This window comes from Neodiprion fabricii, chromosome 5 (genome assembly GCF_021155785.1).
Source record: "Neodiprion fabricii isolate iyNeoFabr1 chromosome 5, iyNeoFabr1.1, whole genome shotgun sequence".
NCBI lineage: Eukaryota > Metazoa > Arthropoda > Insecta > Hymenoptera > Diprionidae > Neodiprion > Neodiprion fabricii.
Genome location: NC_060243.1, coordinates 34,246,654 through 34,267,967, shown reverse-complemented (window position 1 = coordinate 34,267,967; position 21,314 = coordinate 34,246,654). Strand labels below are relative to the sequence as shown.

The 21,314-nt window shown below is 40.8% G+C and overlaps 1 protein-coding gene and 1 long non-coding RNA gene across 3 annotated transcripts in view; one reads left to right on the top strand and one right to left on the bottom strand.

Moving 5' to 3' along the window:
• LOC124182650 (inositol-pentakisphosphate 2-kinase) overlaps nt 1-21,314 on the bottom strand; it is a 43,086-nt gene that overhangs the window by 20,603 nt on the left and 1,169 nt on the right. The window lies entirely within an intron of this gene.
• On the top strand, nt 17,483-19,197 carry LOC124182653. Of its 2 annotated transcripts, XR_006870829.1 has the most exons (3): nt 17,483-18,027; nt 18,087-18,263; nt 18,622-19,197. It is a non-coding gene; the product is annotated as an uncharacterized LOC124182653 (long non-coding RNA). The 2 variants fall into 2 exon arrangements; XR_006870828.1 differs by having other exon boundaries at nt 18,087-19,197.

The window sequence follows — 21,314 nt, the reverse complement described above, 5'->3', positions numbered from 1 at the left end:
AATTTCCCATATCTATAGGTATACATATAGTACCTATGTTGAGAAGGTATGGAATAATGGTAAAATAAGGTAAGGTAAGGCTGCTGCCAGGTAGTCGGCTATACAGAATGGAATTTTTTGAATCCAAAGACTCAGAAAAGAATAGGTCACCCAAAGTTGGGCTGGTTTTACAAGCGGCACAAGGAAAATCGCTCAACTTCTTTGTAAGCCTTGGAAAAATTTTCTGTAAATAACTATCTCGACTGGACTAACGGTGCTCAACCTCAATCGACTGAGGATTCGTGTGGATTAAACAACAGAAGAATATATCGACGTACTGTAATCACATCGTTTTATGTCAGCTAACTCGATCATTTCGATTCAAAATTGCAACCGATATCCGGAATTTTGCATCACATAAATAGACCCAGGTATGATGGAGTTTCGAGGACAATAACCGTCCTGAAGAGCCTGCGTCTTAATCCTGCTCGGTTCCTAACGATGTTTAGGAAGCGATTTTTTATGAGTAATAATTACAATTGCTACGATAATAGAAACGAAGACGACAATGCAAAACTCGACAATTGTAGACAATAAACTAACGGTATACCCGAAATCGTATTACAAGTGTTGGAAAATCGTTATCGTCAGTTATAGATGCGCGCGTTTATGCGTTAAATTTTCTCGAAAGACAAAATTTGTCGCCTCTTAATTTTTGCAGATTTTTGTTCTTCAAAATCTTTTACACACGCGATATTTTGTTCATCCAGTTGCCCGAACCATACTGGTAAGCCTGCTTTTTCCCCGACCATAAAAGTCAAGAAAGTTGAATATTTTTGCTATTCTTACACATTCTACTCTTATATTCTTTAGAATAACAGCATGTGCTGTTTGTATCACAATCAATTACACGCCTCAGGTGGATAGTTTAAAAATAAGGACGGAGAGCGTTTCAAAGAATATCTTCAACGAATGTATTTTCGATACACGAGATTCGAAATTTATAAACACATGAGCAAAAATATCTGTACAAGATTACTAAGTATGCCAGGTCAATGAACCCACCGGTAGGGCTAGCCCAGAGAAATATATTGATTTGGTTAAAAAAAAATCATTTTCTCACCCACTTGATACGTGTAAATAAAACATGTATAATTCAGTCGACGTCAAATTTGATCACGTCGGTCAATATAAATTACGACTTTGTCGAATCGTACAAATATTTAGCGGTTTAGACTAACCACAGTTTCCGAGCATACTTTACGATTGCAGTTTTTTGGATATGACACGTTACACAGTTCTCACAATCTAAATAAAAACATCTTTGTACGTGTGTGTTCTAGAAATTAATGCTCGTTGTATTTTAGATTTATTCAATCTCTGTCTTATTCGAAGATGACCTGATTTCATATTCATTTTTCACCGAAAAACTGAATTCGCAGTCTTGGACCAACGTAAGTAGTAAAAGTATTACCAAGAACTTCGCAAGAAATTTTTGAGAAAGGCAGATTCTGAAAGTGTGTATACTGTATATTATAATACCCAGCAGCTGCTTCTGCAACTTTGCGAAGTCCTATAATTCACTTAAAAAATCATGACGCAAGTTCTGTAGGCTTTTTGCTGACGGTATAAGCGGCGAGCCGGGGTAGGGACGCGAATCTGGTCGTTACATATAACGCCATTTTATGGCGATATGTCAGACTGTCGGTATAACGGCGGTGCGGGGGAAGCGGGATGACGTCAGAGGACTGGAGAGGGATAAAAAGATAATAAGCGAGAGAAGGAAATACGGAAAAAGAGAGAGAGAGGGAGAGAGACGAAGCGTGTGTAACAAAAGCCCCCAGTAGCACTTCCGTTTGACGACTTTCACTTTAGCCCGCGCATCGACAGTGTCACAGTCCTAGCTTCTTCCTCTATTTCTCTCTCTTGTTAATTTTGTGCAATTGCAATTACATGGAAATACGCTTGTGTGTATTAATTTAAGTTTGCGTATGTACAGTCGACCAGGTTGATTCTGATCTCCGCCTGAATTTGGTCAATTCTTGAATAAAAATGGTTGAGCAACGTTGGTATATGTATGTACCGTTACCATAGTTAAAAAATTGCAAACTCAGACAGATTTCACAAAGCTGCCGATTAATTGCTACCTCTTCTTCTATACAGCTACTCGTATAGTAAGCAGCACGCGGAAAACGGAATCTCCTTACGTTCGAAGCTGAATCGTTAGATCGTAGGCTTTGAAATACGAAAATGAAACCATTCGAAGTTTGACTGTATTACAAGTCTGTGCTAAGATCTGCCAACTCCGCGGTTCATTTTTGCAATTGTACGGATGTAGAAATACAGCCACGTTCCCACGTGGAAGAGCTGTTTAATACAACCTATTATGAAAATTTACGGCACGTTGCTGCGGAGGGGTTACGGATACAGTTATTGAAAACGGATGCCACGTGATCCAAACGACACGTGACAATAACATATATATAGTATTGACGACAATGGATCAACGAAAAGACATCCTGAAGCGACAGAATTGGGCGCGTTGCTATCTGACAATAAATACCTTAACATACGTTTTCTTGTCTCCGCAGGGTCAAGGCTTTTTTTTTTACGAGTTGCATAACATATGCATGTACCGCGTATCGCAATGTCGAATATATAAATCGGTCTAAATTGAAAGTTTAGCGGGTGATATTGAAGAAAATAAGATAGTCTGGCAGGGCGGTGATTCCGTAGCGAGACTCGATGATTATTAATTTAAACGAGCTATCATTGGATCAATCGCTTTTCATAGTTAATCATTTGCAATTTAAACCCCAGAGCTCGCCTCGCCTCAGTTAACTGTAATACGAGAGTATATGATAAATTTCAAGTGTAATAATAGTGGGTCGAACAAGCTGACCCCTGCCGAGTAAATTTGCTTGAATCTGCACGTATGCCGACGAATGCCGGCGTGAGTGCGGAAATATAACGATACGAGTAATTGTGCCAAATATCCAATCATAACGGGATTCGCGATACTGATCTTATATTTTTTGCTACACTGCTGGGGATGTAGGGGAGTAAAAAATAAAAAAAAAAATAAAAAATCAGTCTACGTCACGTCGAAGATATGTACACAAAACTGTTCGATACAATGAAGATGAGTGAAGTAAACAATATACGACTACGACTTGCGTCACCTTTAAACATTGACAAATCAACTTCTGCCAGGATAAGAATAATTTTTTCTACTTCCAAGGTAGTCAATGTAATATAACCTGCTTTGATCTGCATAGATATTCTCGTTTCTTCTTCACTATCCTCGGACGACTGGTATTTCTTGAAACGTTAAAACGAAATCAAAAAATAACCCTAGGCTAGTGGGGGGAGAGGGGGGCAAATTGAAATAAAACAAGTTCAAAAGGACTCTTTCGTAACCTTTGAGTACATTATATACATACCTTGTCGAAATTGACGCTTTCTGACTTGTGGCAGTTGCGTCATTTCTACATGCACAAGAGACTGACTATGTGAGAAAACGAAATACGATTCCCCCCCCCAGAATGAATTAAATGAAACTTCCAGACTCTACGTGTGCGACCGGTTTATAATTGTGATTCGCGACCGACCCCCAAGCAAAGGCAAGCCTTTCATCCTTTCTACCCTTCGCCCCTTTCCAGGTATCGAAATCATTGACGTGGTTGGAACTTTCCACTCTATCTGCAACATAAGCGCGATACGGTCAAACTCATTTTGATTTGCAAGGGCTACGTTTTATGTACGACGATAAAGTTAGTAGCGTTAATGTAAACGATGCATGTTTGGGAAAAATCGTTACTTCGCACCTTTAGGAATGTCTGAAATTTAATAAACCATGACAAACAAAATACACTGATATTTTGCAAAGCCAACTCCGCGAAAGTCGTGATAAAATCATCATGATTTTTTATTAGTTTTCCTCCTGATGTATCGTTACGTTAACGTTACTAACTTCACCCTCGTCGTTACGTTGTGTTGGCTTGGATTTGTTCAAAGACGAGATTCTGTCGATGGTAAAAAAAAAAAAATGATAATTTATAAGATTTTTTCGGTGACAAAAAACCTTGTTGAAAGTCAGACTTTCATCTTAATTAACGGACTGGTGTATCACGATGACGTCAGAGGCAGAGAAACGCATCTCAGGAAATTACGATGTAACCTTTGTCTGCTCTGTACAGGAACTCGAAAATTAAGAAAAACTTATCTCATTATATTCACAACCTGGACCGGTTTTCTGGTGTGAAAACTGGCCACTCAGCTTATAGATAAGCACGTCAATGATACCTGCAATACTTCCGACGAGTCTGGTTTTCACACATATTCGTTTACTTAGTAACTCGCTCCCTACCTTCACTCTGTACTATACATACATACATACACACATGTATCATCAACTTGAAACGCAATAGCGAAGCCGATCGTGACAAATAGTCACGTAAACCATAGGGCTGCCTGATAACAGTTCAAAAAAATGCAAGCCCAATCATAGTTGTGATGAACTAATCCTCTCGTTTACACGCCACTCCATGCTTCCAAAGATCACAACAATCAAGAGAATTGTTTCGCTTTCACAAGTAAATGGCGTTACATGCTCGAGCTTCACCTTGAAAACATTTGTGATGTCCCCCGTACCGCAATCGACCAGACTTCTTTAAATTTTTAATTATTCATTTTTTTTTTCGTCAGATCTTTCTTCATTGGTCGTATTTTCTGTTCCAAAGTTTCTCTATTTTTGTGTACGTAGATATATATTCCGTCATCTTCTGACGCAACGTGGCCTCACGTACGTTATACCAACATATTCATCCGTGCACATGCGAGGCAGACGCCTGAGTGTGTCTATCCTCACGTATTCCAAAGCCTGGAGCCCGTATCTATAACCTAATCGTGAGCCTCGCTACGACGCCACGACACAAGTTTCACGCCGACTCTCCTAGTTTTAATGCTGTTCAACGTTAAAGGAAATATTTACACTATAAGTGGCTAGATTATACAGCACCAGAAGCGGAACGCGGCGTGTATGTTCGGATCATTTATGGGTGCCGGTACTGTCAGCCTGTTGCTAACTGCAGCAAACCCGCGCATGGTATTCAGATGCTGAATTAAAGGCACAAACTGGGATGGAGTAATATGTTTGAAATTAGTTCGCTGATATCGATCAATTTAGTGTTGAACTTCAATTGATTATGAGGAGTGGAACGACTCTAAATAAATCGCTCTCAAGCTATGTATGCCAAAAACATTCTGGGCCTATCGAAAAAACTCGTCAAAAAATAGATCTCCGACTTAATAACTTACGGGACTGTGATATGTGGAATAATATTTCGAACGATTTTTATTCCATTGGTCTGATTTCTGTTTAATCGAACAGCTTCTCGTACGGATTACTGATACCCCCCTCCAATTCCCTTTGTCCCAGAGCCGTTCTCTTTCTCCTTTTTTCACCGGGTTTGTTTATCGTTTTCACGTTAATCTATTCCAATGGGAATAAGTAGCGGTGGACTGAGTGTATAAAGTAATGCTGTTAGCAACGGTGAGCAATATTACTCTAAACTTATACGTATGATGATAGTAGTTATCGGGAGACGTGTGAAACACCGTTCAACTACATACAAATCGATATTACCTGCATCTTAAAATTTCGGAGATATTAGGTAAATATTGAATGATCTCGAACGTGTGAAATGGCTACAACATTGCGCAAGTATTTCTATTCGTACAAATTCGCTGACAGCAGTTTCCTCCCAGGAAAATCGAAACCTCCTGGCACTCATGCGCACATGTTTATGCCTGATCACCGTGAATACGGCTGTTTTTCATCCAAACCACACGATCACGTGTATCAAATTAACGTATAACCATATTGTAGTTCACGTTTCAAGTCATTTTCCGACTATTCTAGTAACGATGACAATCGTTTGAAAACAGAGGATTTCAGTTTCAATGCGTTTATGACCACGATGAGAATGACTCATATAACATGGACGAATATAAACTGCATGGTACGTAAGTTGAAATGATCGGAGCCCGTGGATTGTTCCTCTTTCAATTCTGAATTTCCATCCACCCATCAGCGGAAATTTGCTATATAATCGTAGTGTTCTTGTGCTTTCTCTCAACATAGAATCCTTCTGCGGTGCTTTCATTGCGATCGAGAATATCTGCAGCCTAAAGAGTACTACGAGAGCATTGGACAAAGAGGCTTCGCTTGCTCTTGCCTCGCGCAGCGTGGCGCGGTCTGGCAACATGGGAAACCTTTTTGAGCGTGCTGCAATTGGAAGGCTGAGAGCCGCCCTCGAAAACATCTGTCGAGGCCAGCGCGTAACCTCTCCCTTTGTCCGGCGCCCCCCCCCCCCCCCCCCCCGGCCGCCCCTGCCGGTTGTCCCCCTATGAACACCCTGCCGGGCGACACGAAACGTGAACGTTACGTGGAGAACGGGACTCCGGGCAATGGGCAAAACTGACGTCATCTTCCTGCAGGCTCTTCTGCAGTATTATTTTTGTTTTTAATAAAAGAAAAAAAAAAGACAAGATGGAACTTGTTTTCAAAAGTGCAAATGTGCTGCTGATTAGGACTAGTTGTTTGGCTTTGGTTGGAGTCGTTTATTCATGCTATACCTACTTATTTCAAAACAAAGCTAGTTGCTTCTTTTGTTCTGTTTTATGATAAAAAAAAAAAAAAATATTCGCTATTCTCTATATTTGCTGAACTGACAATTAAATCTTCTTGTTTATAGTCATCATCTCGTTTATATTTGTGTTATTTATTGTATGTTGAACTGTGGTTATCTTTGAACACCGCAGCAGCAGCAGCAGCAGCAGGGTCGGGTTCTCATTGTCAGTGACTCTATCCAGTCGGTTGACTGCCAACTAACCAACCATTTTATTCGAATCGTCCTGGTCGAATTCGACATTGACGTATACATCTACGTATCTAAAACGCGAAAATGGACTTAACAGTCCCATTCTATACGCAATTCTCGACAAAAACTCTTCATCCACTTTCATTTGACGCTGCAATGGAGAAATGATATGGATTCTACAAAATCGCTACAATAAAGTCATAGAATTTATGCCATTACTTTATTTCTGCGTCAAAAGAAAATATATTGAGGTGTTTTTCAACGTCGAAATTGACCAGGACACCCCCTTAAAAGAAATAGGAAAACTGTTGTATTCTCTCAGAGGGTAATCCTAAGATTTTTTGATTGCATTTTCTGAGAACCAACTGCAGGCTCTATCGTCATCCGGCGATATATTGAAGTATGATTATCTGGAAAATACGAATTACCGGGAGGGTGACTTGTGTATTGAACAATATTAATCTCAGAGAGCGTAACGAAGGAGTCGGTTGTTTGATGAAACTAAGGTTTCATCTTTCAAAAGAATGAAAATGATCGTAAAGTTGAGTTCTATACATGTTTAAAAGTCGCGGGAGCGTTTTCTTAATAAAAGTTTTAACACTTCCCAATAATATTCTTTTGGTGATAATACATTTGACTCCGCACAGTTGCGAAGTGGCATTTCAGCACATATTAGTTTTCTTATAATAAAAACAGCACCTTGGGACACCATATTTTCTTCTCCTCACTACCAGAATAGAAAGAAACAAACCATTGTCTGTCGTGCGGATTATGACTTTTAATTTGCAGCACGTGCATAGTTTTCTGATTAAGGAAAACCGAAAGAAAACCGCAACGGAATTTTTAGAACACGGCAGGTATAAATATTATAATACTTAGTTTGATACGAATCGTAATAAATGTGAACCGTAATTCTTAGCGTCATCGGTAGTGAGGCGGAATCCCAGCATAAATTTTCTCACCAAGCAAGAAATCTCTCCGTCACTCTCTTTCTCTCTCTCTCTTCGAGTAGCTTATCCTGTCTCGCTCGGGTTACCTGCAGTGTGACGTGTCCGCTTTCTATACTGGCCTGGGCACTCAGTCGACGGCAGAAAATACAACAACGCAAAATTGACGGTATAAGTTAACGAACACAGGTAAAATAAAACGTGAAATAAATTGTTACACCTACACGAGACGGAGGCTTAAGGCGAAGGGAAAAGGAAACGAAAAGGTTGAGGAGGAAAAAAAAATCTAAGTAATACATCAATATATCCGCATATAGTAAGGATATAATTCGACATGCTCGAAAAGAATTCGCTCTGCTTCCCAACGTTGCTATTTCGCTTCTGTACCCCCGAATATAACTGTCCTCGCTTATTGCAATTGTTGGCACCGATGCAGACGCCGCATAAACGGGTTCAAAAATATCATTCTCCGCTAAGTGGGGAACTGGTCAGGATGCAGGTTACACGTTGACCCAGCAACAAGCCACGAACTATGGCAGGAATATAGGTTCATACTCGATAGATATAACCGCACTCTTTGTCTCAGCCTCTATTAGTACGCGACCGACGCGCTCTGGTCGTTGACCTCTGACACAGGGCAGTGCGGTAGCTGTTCATACATCGATCCTGGAAACTCAATGAACGTATGCATTCACGTGTAATTATCTATGGCTAATTACGATGTATGTTAGCTAATGCTGAAATGAGAACGGCAAACCAGTTCGTACGAAGGTACGGCTAAAGTCAATATACCTGTATGTACATCTTTTTGGGATGTTGAAACAGCCACACTCCGCTTCGCAGGTTCACAACAGAATTTCTAGGTCGACAACAATTTGGCGCAGCTGTACTGATAAGCAGGTGACTTTGGTCGCACACATGCGATTTTAATCAGAACGCCGCTTTCGTTCGAAACGATATAGATATAGGTAGACTCCCGTTACTGCTATTAGTGCAATTAACCGCTAAACCTTTGCCCATGCAATACATCAGGTAGGTAGAAAAACACTCCAGTTGTACACTTGAACCTAATATTGTAACGGTGGTGTAACTCGATTTTTAACGGTTTTAGACAGCCATTGATGGCAGTAATTTTTCAGTGACGCAGCAACTATTTACAGTATTTGGCAACTTAGACTTGAAATAGAGTTGTCCCACCTTAACATCAACAATTTACTTGAAACCTAGAATCTGTGAATACATATTGGATTTAAGAATTGAAGTTGAAACTCAGCCGTAAATATTTGTTACGAAAAATTCAGCCGTAACAAAACAAACTAAATTGCAACATTTTCGACGAACTTACGTATATGCAGAGCGGTGAAGTAAGACGGAAAAAAAATATAAAACGTTGAACAATCATCGTGATCAAATATTTCTTGATATATTATTATGACATTAGAGAACTACGCTTTTTGCAACAAGTATTTATTGGAGGTTCATGAAAGTCGAGACGAAAGTGCAATCTGCAATTATTATAGTTTCAACGTATGCAAATCGAATGTTTTGTTTACGATTTTCCAACCAACTGACAAAAATATCCTTTCATTGAAATTCACTCTTTGCATATTTCCCCAATGTTATACCTTCCTAAACATAACTACGCATCAATTTGGCAAGGACTTCTGTGTTTTCGACTCGGGATGACCGACGTAATTCCTATATTATAGCCGCGGGTTTTAAGCGCCTGTGTTTTCCTATATATTGTCATATGTATACCCAGCGCACAGTCAGCGTGTTTATGATTTTAATCTTGTTACTCAATCAATCTTCCTCGTATCCTCGTAACGTGGCGTAGCCTTTTACGCTACTATCACGTCAGACGATTTCCATTAAATTTTTCTCGAGATTGCCAGACTGTGCTGGCAGGCGTGTCGTAACGCGATGTTGCCATACGTCCTGTAGTTTAGCCACTTTTCTAGGGGTTTCGTCCGCCGGAAGCGGCAGCTGACCAACTGACTGTATCGATGGAAAGTCTAATCCAGATTCTTGTCAATTTATCATTTCCTCCACCGGATGTTAGACCTTCAAGTTTTATCGATAAGTCCAGCGCGTCTTACTTTAAAATCGCATTTCTCATGGGATAAAATTATCTTTTTCAAACTTTGAGAAATGCTAAGGTCCATGATCACGCCTATCCATTCAGTGAGAAAAGTTCTGCAAATTATGAGAAAAAAAAACAAATACAAAACAATTTAGTATTCAAATATACAGTAGCGTGTCATAACCTCAAAGCGAGAGAGGATCAGTTAAAAATATATTTACATAATGTTCCCATGAATTTTGCGAACTTTCCCAATTGACCAGACAAGCACAATTGTGAGTTAGATAATTTTTGAAAGTTTAAAACGATTTCATAACTCAGAAACGAAAAAAGTGCAAAATGTGGTTTGCTAATTCGATCGGTATTCCATGGGTTCTTATTTTCATATCGATCGACTGCTGCGCTAATATTACATCCAGGAATAGTTTATAGAATATCAGAATCACAGGATTTTTCACATGTGATTTCCTATAGGTACCTACCATAACGGAGGGGCAGATTTTCGATGTGAACTTCCGAATTGTTCACAATTCTATCTTTGGTTGCGGAAGAGAAAATGCAAGCAACTTCGGTCTCTGTTATTCTAGTTTGCCCGAGTTACGTCGACACGTTACAGATGCGGAAACGAGAATCGAATCTTATCTACACCCACACAAAACGCAGAGCCACTTTCCCTGCAGTTAGTGGAATAAACGCGGGTCGCGTGGTACATCTGAAATTTCATGCGTGCGCAAAAGTAAGCAAAGCAAGCATAGAAGTTGCTGATGCGATGTGTCTTACACGGGCAACTCGTCTCGAACGATGCCCGGAGCCTCGGTCTCACCGAATTGTCTTTTTCATTTTCTTTTGTAGCAGTTGATGCTTGGGTGTGTGGAGCGTGATGCCGGAGCGCCTGTAGCAAGCGTCAATCTTCCATGGCGGCCGGGGGCGAGAGAAACATGGGGAAAGGAGAGGAGGCGGTGCTGGAGGGAGATTTAAAACAGGTTCCATAGCAGGCTTGGAGCGACGAGAACGCACAGATCGCTGATTGCGTGCGACCGATCCGCGTCGTTGCTTGATTTCCTCCCGTTCATTTTGCCCGATTCAGTTATGTAGGCGCTCCGAGGGCACTTGAGCATGATGGAATACATACTGCAAATGCGGGTCAGACGCAAGCGATGGTAACTTGTGCAAACGAAGTCACAGAACATATATTCTGAATATACTAAGATTATTCTATAATTCCAGTACAGAAATAAACAAAAGAAATGACGGAGTTATAGTTTACGATGAGTTGTCAACTGCCAAGCCCTAAACAGCGTGATTTTTGACACCCACTCGCCATCTGATTTCTTTCTACTCGCGTAATTTCGAGAAACTTGTTTCTGGGTTATCGATGATTCTGACTTCCTCAGTGAGTTTGGGATACCCCGTATATGTATTTACGTATGTATACACATTTAATTGTAAATCGCTAACGTAACTCCGCTTCCGAACTTGGCGTCTGGCCCGCCGGAGTGAGCCATAACAATACAGCAACAAGCAATCTATATTTATACCCACATACGGGGTGATCGGATTCGCACAAATATCTGTTATGCACAACTTTATCTTCTTCACAATTCAATTTGTTATCTAATGAAGCAGGTTTCCATAGTGGTAACACTTAGACCCATGAATAAGAATGAAAATACATCAATATAAAAAAAATTATCTTCAACAAATATGAAGTAAAATCAACACCTCGCCTGAAACTCCTGGTCCATCAATCTATCCCGATCTATCTTCTTCAATCTTTGGAGAATTACGCAAGTTTTTGTAACAGGACCAGAAGAGAAGAATTCGTTAGAGTTTATCGTCGAGCGTTCTTTTCGTCTCGATAGGAACATATATGAGTTTTCATCAAACACATCACGCGCGCGCGGCTTTCTGAAGCGTAGAGCGGAAAGGAAAGAGAGAGAGAGAGAGAGAGAGAGAGAGAGAGAGAGAGAGAGAGAGAGAGAGAGAGAGAGAGAGAGGGGGTAGCCTTGCACGCGGCGGGTCTGGTGTGAGTGCGTGGGGGGGGGGGGGGGGGGGGGCAAAATACGGCTGCGAGACTCTGGGAGAGACGCGACAGCTGGCCAGGCTCTACTCGACGTGCTTCTGTACCCAATCGACCCCCTCATAGCAGCTATTTACTATAGCTTGCACATTTACCACACACGCGTGCTATGAATACGCTTGGGAGAGGCGAAGAAACGTGCATGCACGTATTTATATGTATATATTTCTGAATGGTAAATTGGTGTCGACAGAAAGGAAGGACCCGACTTTGAACAGGACACGGGTGCATTTTGGAAAATTCATAGCATTTTACGGCTTTAAACAAGGAGCGAGAAAATTGAACGAAGGAGTAGATATAGGGTAAAAAAGGACGCTAAGCAGCTTATAACTAGGGTGTATCCATGATCGACGAAAGTCACATTTCAATTGTTGCAGTAACCTGCTCTATGTAGGTAATTCATTTTACAAATTGGAGTTGCAGCATCAAAGGTATAAACCATCTTGTATGACGATAGTACTTTCGTTCATCATCCCCGCGTGACGCTGCGCAGACCTTTGAGGTGAGTTTCCGATATTCACCTGTGACAATCGTTTAAAAAATATTCCGGAACATGCAAATTTCAATGATGTTCAGTATAATTGTGTATATTTACAAAGTATTATACCACAGCCAGTAAGTGAGTACTGTCTTGGTAATTGAGTCGACATAAGCTCCTCGTCTTCGGATGCATAGTACACGGCACATCGGTCAAAGCACGAGAGAATTATAGTTAGATGTAAAAACTGTATTACCTATTGGAACAGATTTCGAATTTTAAGAGAATAGATTTGTGCCTAATCCCTCTTCTGTGCTGTAATAAACGCAGTTATGTCTGTATCTACGGTATACATACGTTAGTATCAGCAAGAATCAAGATTGATTCAAGAACCGGTCTTAACCGGCACGGTTAGAGCATTGAGGCGCTTATAAGGCAATAAGGTAGTAAGTTGGTATGTACCCAGGCTGCATAAGTTGGTGCTGCCGGCCGCTCGATGCGCAACATCCATTCGGTACACGTATTGTTGAAGTTTGGATCCCACGTTTCATACATAGCTGATTCTGTGTACATCACGAATTTCTACGTAACCGTGCGCAAACGTCGAAAACATAAGCTAAATCGAGCTGGAGTCGCCACATTCGAAAATTGACATTATCTTGAATGAAATAATCAAGGGCTAATTAAATGCCCTATTTTCGCATTTGATGCTCCACGTTTTTCAGCGAAACCTGTAGCGATGCCACCCCGAGATAAACGTGGAACTGCTACGCCAAAACCACCGGGAACGAAAAGATATGTTGAAAAACTATTTGGGCCAGGACTAAAGACTCATTAAACATTTTTTGCAAGTCACCCCTAGGCTAGACACGCCCGCCGAAAATCAAGTACAGTGCAGTATCTCCACCGTGGCCGAAGATTATAGTTTCGAGCGATCCTCCTCTTATTTACTGGCGAAGGCCTGTGATGGATTTTGTTGACTGTTAAAGATCTGGCGTTTGAAAAATATTTACGTGGCCACGGTGGAGATACTGCACTGTACTTGGTTTTCGGGGGGCGTGTCTCGCCTAGGGTTCGCTTGCTAAAAATATTTAATGAGTCTTTAATTCTGGCCCGATCAGCCTTTCAAAATGTCGTTTCGTTCCCGTTGTTTTTAAGCGTGGCTGTTACATGCACTGCCGCAGGTTTCTTTCAAAAAGCGTGGAGCATTGGATTAAAAAATAGGTCATTCAATTAGTCCTTAATTATTTCATTGAAGACATGTCAATTTTGGAATGTAACCGTTCCAGCTTGATACAGCTGAGAGAATCGGTAAGTGGCCTCGAGGGTTCACTTCACTAGATATTTCTGGTATACAGATTCACTAGTCATCATGGGTATCGAGCCAATTCTTAGACGCTCATGATCTTATCTATCCTGCGATCAATGCTAAGACGAGTTCATCTCATAAGAGACAATGACCCCCCGCGATCGATTAGCGAAACGGACAACGTAGGTCAAACGGCCAATGGGCTGCGCGTTGCGAATACACGTGGACAACCTTCTCCTGCATTCATACCAACGCTGTAATTCTCGCGAATCTAGCAGTGGGTGGGTAGCTCTCTTGACCTCCTTGCAGTTCACACAGGTAAGCATGATAGGTGTTCCGTACTTGTGCCCTGGAATACATGACGAGTTTTGAACTCGCAGTAGTTCTGTGCAAAATAATAAGATCAACTGGTAACTGGCGTTCATAGATGAACAGGTTCTGGAGTTGCTCCCGTAAGTGGAACGTTCCATTTCCTGTCTTGAATCTAACCCTCTTGCACGATTGATTGGCGATTCTGGCTATTTTCCCTACGAATTGTACAGCAATTTTTAGATTGCGTCGAGGAATTTGCGGAAGATAGCTTCAAAACGCTTCAGAGCTCTTGAAGCGAGCCAATGTAGGTACTCGAGGTGATGTGCCTCGTGTTGACAGCTGCGAGTTCGCTACCGCCACGAATATCAGAAGTCAGCTTCCAGAGAGAGCCTCTCCGCATAAGTATCAGTTTCAAGCTAATGTGAGTTGCATTAATCACGGCTATTCGTTGAAACACGTCACTTTCAAATTTATAAATCGTCTAGCCTTGATTATTCTAACGCCAACTATAAACGGTCGGTCGATGAAGTGACGCGGATAACTGCACTTTGGTTGAGTTTTAAGTAGTTTAGTTCAATTAGTTGAACTTTCCACTCATCAGTTACTTGTGTTTGATAAACAATCTGTCGAACACGTAGTCAATTTTTCTATGCGTGTTGCACTGACAATAAAATAATAATAAACGCGAAGTGCGTAATGATAGATGTGATCTTAGATTGGGGAAAAATCGCGCTTCCTGTGTAATTCTCAATGTATAGCAGTATTTTTTCCACTTCTCTTGTAACCGAAAACGCTCCCTTAAATACTCTTCAAGTCCTACGCACAGTGAAACTTTCTACTAATTGTGATATCGATAGCCAATGTTTGCCCAGTATCAGTAAAGAAGCATTAGACAGGTGCCATTACTTCGAATTTTCCAACATGAGTTCACCGCTAGGAGACAAAATTGGCCTAGCGTCACGAAAACAACGTTTTAAAGCCTCAGGCCATTTACAAAATGTCATATGGGTAAGTGTCGCCTGATCTTCGGTTTGTAAACAGAAGTGAAGTAGAGGGAGGAGGCAGGAAACGTGACGCGCATCGAGTAGGCCGTAGTACTGCGTCTGAGAAAAACCACATCTACGTAAAAAGTCTCTAGACGGTGATTGGCCAAGCGCTATAATGTGCAAGATCCGTACCTACTCTTGGTTGCGGACGAGGAATGGATCAATGACAATGCAAAGCTCACGGAAAGAATGATTTGTATCTAAATTCGTCGTTGACTTCGTAACGCACTAAATCTGTATAACACACCATCGGAATCATTCCAAGTTCCAGTTCTGTAAGGTTTAAGGTGTAATACAACACACGCATACCGCATACGGAACAGCGTTTCTCTGTACAGTACGTGTCTCGGTGTAATCCGACATCAGTTCGTGACTCGTGAGCTCGACGGTGGGAGCCACGCTACGGCAAGCACCGAGGGACAGGAAAGAGGGAGGTCGGTCGACCCAGACGGCGGTAGGCGTCGCGTTGTTGCCAAGCGGAAGCCAGACCCTGTAACATTCTGTTCAACCTGCCTGTTCCACTATCCCCGAGTTCGTAAAACGAGAGGGCCGACGGTGCATAGCAAGAATTTTACTTGGACGGAAACGAATTAGAACAAAGAAGAATGTAATTTGAAAAAATTTGAAAAATCGTAACAAGATTTCGACAGTTTCACGTTCATGTACCTTTTGAGCTTTTTTCTTTGTTTTCTTCTGTTTTATGTACCGAGTTTACGATGGACCTAATCCCTTGTTAATACTTGAACCGCTTACGACGCTGTTGATAATCTGTCAGTAAAATATATGCAACATGTTATGTGGAGAAGGGATATTAACGCGAAAGTTTATTGACGTGGATCTGTGTCGCATCTACTATATTCCTGCGTAAGGCTCGCGTTACCAAGGGTAAGCCTGTATCTTACAACGAAACATGAGTTGTATGCGATGATCCGATCCAGGTTCGGCCATCTTGCTCCGATGTGAAAGGCTTTTTACTCAACTCGTATTTTTTGGAGCACTGCAGGCCGCAACATGGCGGTTCCTTGGCTGGTCACGAACAGCCGAAGCCGTCTCACAGTTCGACCCATACTGAGCATTCGTGTTTATAATAATAACTACGCGAAGTAAACTCCAATTCACATTCCCAGACCCCTATAGTTTATTTTTTCTGGCATAAATATTGCCTGATGATAGTATAGTGACTTTGGCCAAAAATGGGTGTGACGTAAAAATTACTCGATAAGTGAGGGTAGGTCTGTTACACACGTCTACTCCTCCTATACTTATACCACGACGATTACCTATACTACCTCTTACACGGAAAGAATAATAGAGCAGGTTTTATTCAAAGTCGCAGAAAGAGGGTCAGAAAAGGTTTTTGGTAAAAAATAACGAGGATGAAGTTAGTAACGTTGACGTGACGAAACGTTAGGGAAAAAATCTCCGTTTTGCCATTATAGAATAATTTTGAAAGAGTTGAGTTTTAAAAATATGAGAACGACTCCGCTTCATTACGGTTTACTTAATTTCAGGCAATACTAAAGTTGCGAAAAAACGATCTTTCCTAAACATTCATTGTAAGGCTAACGTTACTAACTTCAAGCTAATAGAAAATGAACATGTCAACTGTATTTTTTACCATAAATGTAGTAACTTTTTGTCTGCACACAATGGTTTTCGCTGTTTTCAGAGTAAATTCTACATTTTACAAAGTATATTTCACCGAAAAACCTGATGAGTCTCTCGTTTCCTGCAGTTTTGAGTAGAATCTGCTCTTTTACGAGCTTTACGAGCTCGTATTCTCTTCAAGCATTGTTCTTGAAACATTACTCGAATGCAAAAATCGAACAAGTTGGCAACTTTAAAGCTAGGATTAGAGACAATATCGTATGTTCATTTTCTTCCACGCATTTGGTCGTAAAAAAACAGCTGAACTCAGTTTCGTGGTACCGAGTCGGGTCCACTTTCGCCAAAATATCGCCAACCAAATTTCATCACTTTTCATGTGGCAACAATGTTGAACTGTTGAAACGCTAACAGAGGCACCGTATAAGCATTCTTACTATACGAATTTGAGCACACTAAATCGAAACATAATTGCTAAATAATACATGCGATGTTGCGTATTTTAAATTAGGTTCTTAATCATATCGTTAGTCTAGCAACACGGCTATCCCCCAGCCAGCCACTTGCCTAAAGAGCACTTCACATTCGGTCACAAATATTTTTTTGCAACACCTGCATGGAAAGTCCATTTTTATGCACCATTTACAAGCACCGAAAGTAGTCTTTTATACACGTGTGCGGGAAAAACTTTCGCGCATTGCTAGCGGTGTGAGAAAAAAATCTTCGCACATTGCCGGCGGTATGAGATAAACTTTCGCACATTGCTAGCGGTGTGCGAAAAAGACGGTCGCGCTTTTATCCACAGTTGCGCATTTCGCAAACAGCTGCACTAGCGCCACCAATGGAATAGTTTGTCACTCTTTGCCGTGCTCGACATCGTCACTGAACAGACATCGTGCCGTGGTTTCGTGTAAATATAATCGTGTATGTCGGACTTTCCATTATAGGTGTAGCAAAAAATAGAGTTCGATACACGCGCGAAAGTTGGCAATGCCTATCTCGCGTGAATGTGCCACACTCGCCCTTCAACTCGTCTACGGGTTCGTGCTGCGCCTTCACGCTTGTGCGGGCATTGCCACCTTCGCGCACTAGTATCGAAAAACACTATTTCCCACATGTTTATTTGGACCGACTTACGGTTACCAAACGTAAAAAAATCGATTAAAGGATTACGAAACAAAAACAACTGAAGACCGAAAGTAGAAACAACATACGTAAGATTGAATTGTTACAAAAGGCAGTAAATTGAAAGTGTAGGAAGAAATGCTTAACGCATGAAGCTATCCCGCAGTCGACGAACAAAGGTAAATATTCCAAAGTTTCTAAATTCAATGATCAAATTTTATCGAACGATTGTGGCTAGAGGCTGCGAGGGTCGCGGAGAGAAGCTTGAAGCCTCGGCTGAAACTTCTCCACCGTCAGAGTGGCCCCCAGAGATTTGGCAATGCCGTTCGTTAGCCTCACGGACGGTTGCGCTGTTGCCAAGTCGCCGAAGTAGAGGAGGGGCCATGGCTACGGGAAGGCACTCGCATCTATTATGGTACATCTCTCTTTAAACAGCACTTTTGTACTTCCCCTTTCCAAGACTACATGTCGTCTTTTTTTTCTTTTTTTTTTTCTCTTTTACCTGTAATACTCAATGAACTTTCAATGATTTTCTATTCCGAAGTCGACGTATTTCGGGTAAATACTTAAAAGCCTCTAAGAAGATCATGTATATGTTTATCATCAAGTAACGGGTGTTTACGAGTAATCGACCGATAAAGATTTTGACGAACTTGTTGAGGAGAAAATAACAAAATTTTAAAACCCACGTATTCTTCGCGAGATATTCCAAATGACGAGAAAGATTGATCCATGGACGTGTTTCTATATGAATAATTGTACCTGATCCACAGTATAACAGACCCTAGCGTGGGCGCCATCGTTATTAGAAATCCATCTGACGCCTCCGCACTAAACGGGACATGAGGGGTCAGGTAAATCGACACTTATGTCTACACCTACACGTTACATGTATACTTGATAAAGCCTTTCTGCTGTAGAATGAAAAAAACCGGAAAAGCAGGCTCGCATAACCTCGGCAGTATATTCAATGTTCTCTAATGATTTTTTTTTACGCGATATAATTTCATAAAAATACGGATTGTTCAGCGACTCGTTTTTAGCGAAGTATCCGCACACCTCTACGCATACGAGCGTAATAATGCCTACTAATAAAAGTCAGAATACACCGAAGGCCAGTGTCGTCTCACGGAAGAAACGATGCGAACATATAAAGTAGTTGTTTCAGTGACGTCTATTGTATGTATAACATAGCTAGATAAAATATTTCGACCTACACATATACCAGGTTGTTGAAACTAACAATTTGAAAATGTACTTGACACAATCAACACTATGCAGGTTTATAACAGTAATATATAAGCAAGGCCACAAGTGAGAAGGAGAAATAAACAGTAATGAGACATTAATCTTTAGCAGGTCTATATTTTACAGAAAGGCAAATTTCGAGTAAGTTTAAGCTGGGGCCGTTTTATCCAGCAAACGAAAATGGAATTTCGACAAATCCAAACGCGTAGGAACGGTCAAGCCACGGTTCTTTGTTGAGCTTAACAGGTAGCGAGGTAAATCCTTTTTGCTTCTCAAAGTCCGAGCACATCCGGTCTGTAACATCAGAGTCTGAAATATCCCAGGCAAGCTCAGCTCACCCTGGACACGCAGCAAGGCGAACTGTGCTGTCGTGTCATCTGACTCAGATGGAGATAATAGCACCGTCGCTGCTCACAAAAACTTTCTACACCGAAATTTCGCCTCATGTTCGTCATAGCAGCTGCCCGCAATTATCCTTCGTGCGAATCGATGCGGCGCGGTGCGCAAAATACAGAGGTAAAAGAAAAGCAAATGGACGCAAGACACACAAAACTGGTAATTGCTCTTAGCAGAAACTTTTACACCAATGCGTGTGTGTATATATATATATATATATGATGTATACATGGGCAAGGTTTTCCACGTGTTCTTGGATTATTCGATCTTCTATGACACGATAATATAATAGACACGGGATGGTCATGAAAGAAGAGAGGTCGGAATTTTTTGCAAGCATATTTTAGTCGTTTGCCTTGATTTGCCACTTCGACTCATGTATTTTACTAACCATGAACTCACCGCGGGTAATGTTAGACGTTGATATCTGAAAAATTTAACGTTCGGTGGCATAGCTCTTACGATCCTCGATGTCGTCCGTCAGGCTAGTCTTAGAAATATTCACAATTCAATAGCTGTTTAAGAATCATAAAGAGGAGACAAACCCAACATCTTCGTTACGATTTATATTATGAGGTTGAAGTTAGTAACGTTAGCGTAACAATGGGTGTCTAGGAAAAATAACTTTTCCGGAACTTAAGGATATTCTGAATTTTCTGAAATTCAGTAAATTGTAATGAAGCAAAAACGTTGTCATATTTTTAAAACTCTATTCTTTCAAAATCATTATAAAATTGCCAAATTGACGACATTTTCCCTAACGTTTTGTCACATCAACGTTACTAACTTCAACCTCATTTTATAGTTGCACTTTCAGTAGTCGGTTATAATACCACATACAATTTTATCAGTGATAAGTGATGGCGAATCTGTCTGAGTTCTGTCAAACAACTAAAAAACCTTGTAGAAATGCGCAAAAGACTATCGATAAAAAATTACAAATCTATGTTTTCATTTGCTTACTTATTATTACGTTGTAATATTTATTTTAAGCATTCTGTAGGTACACACTCTACGTAATGCACAAACTGCATACAATTCAAATTTTTTTAATCAACAGCACGGAAAACTTGTACAGACATTACCCGTGAAGCGATGCGACACTGTCGATCTTAAATATCCGATCGAGTTATCGGATCATTTTCAAAAAGTGTAGGACGATAATATGACATCAAGACGAAAGTTTACTCGCCTACGTGCAAACGTGCACACGATGACTTTGCTTTGATAGCCACTGATGCATCCTATTTCCTTTACTTTTCAACCAAAACCGCAAATCGAAATCCAGCTATGGCGATATCCTCAAAGCCAATGAACGCTCCAATATAAATATTGTTACAGCATTTCATCGCTGACAACCAACTGTAATTATATAGATACGATCCGAAACACGTCAATTTTTTTATTCCTTTTCACTACTTCGTACCGCTTATATTGTTTGCGGCATAACAGAAACAATAAAACATTAAAAAGTTACTTAGAAGCATCGGCGACTGAATGAAACGCCTCGATAAGTTTTATCGTTTGGGAATCCTCTCTTAAATAATAAGGTAACAAACGGCATAAAAGGAGTGTGAACTTCAAATTTGAATGTTTCAAGAGAACGCATCGTACATGTTGGTACACAATTATGTGCACATGAAAATTTTGTTCGCATTCATTTATTCACCGTAAACGAATTTCGCAGTTCCGAATATGACGGACAGTGGCAGCACTGCGTGGAAAAATACAAGGAGCGAGGAATCCTCTTTTCCTTCAGCAGATAACTAACTTAGGGACCGGGTACCCGTTCAACTGCTGGTTGGATAATTCCTACAGAAAC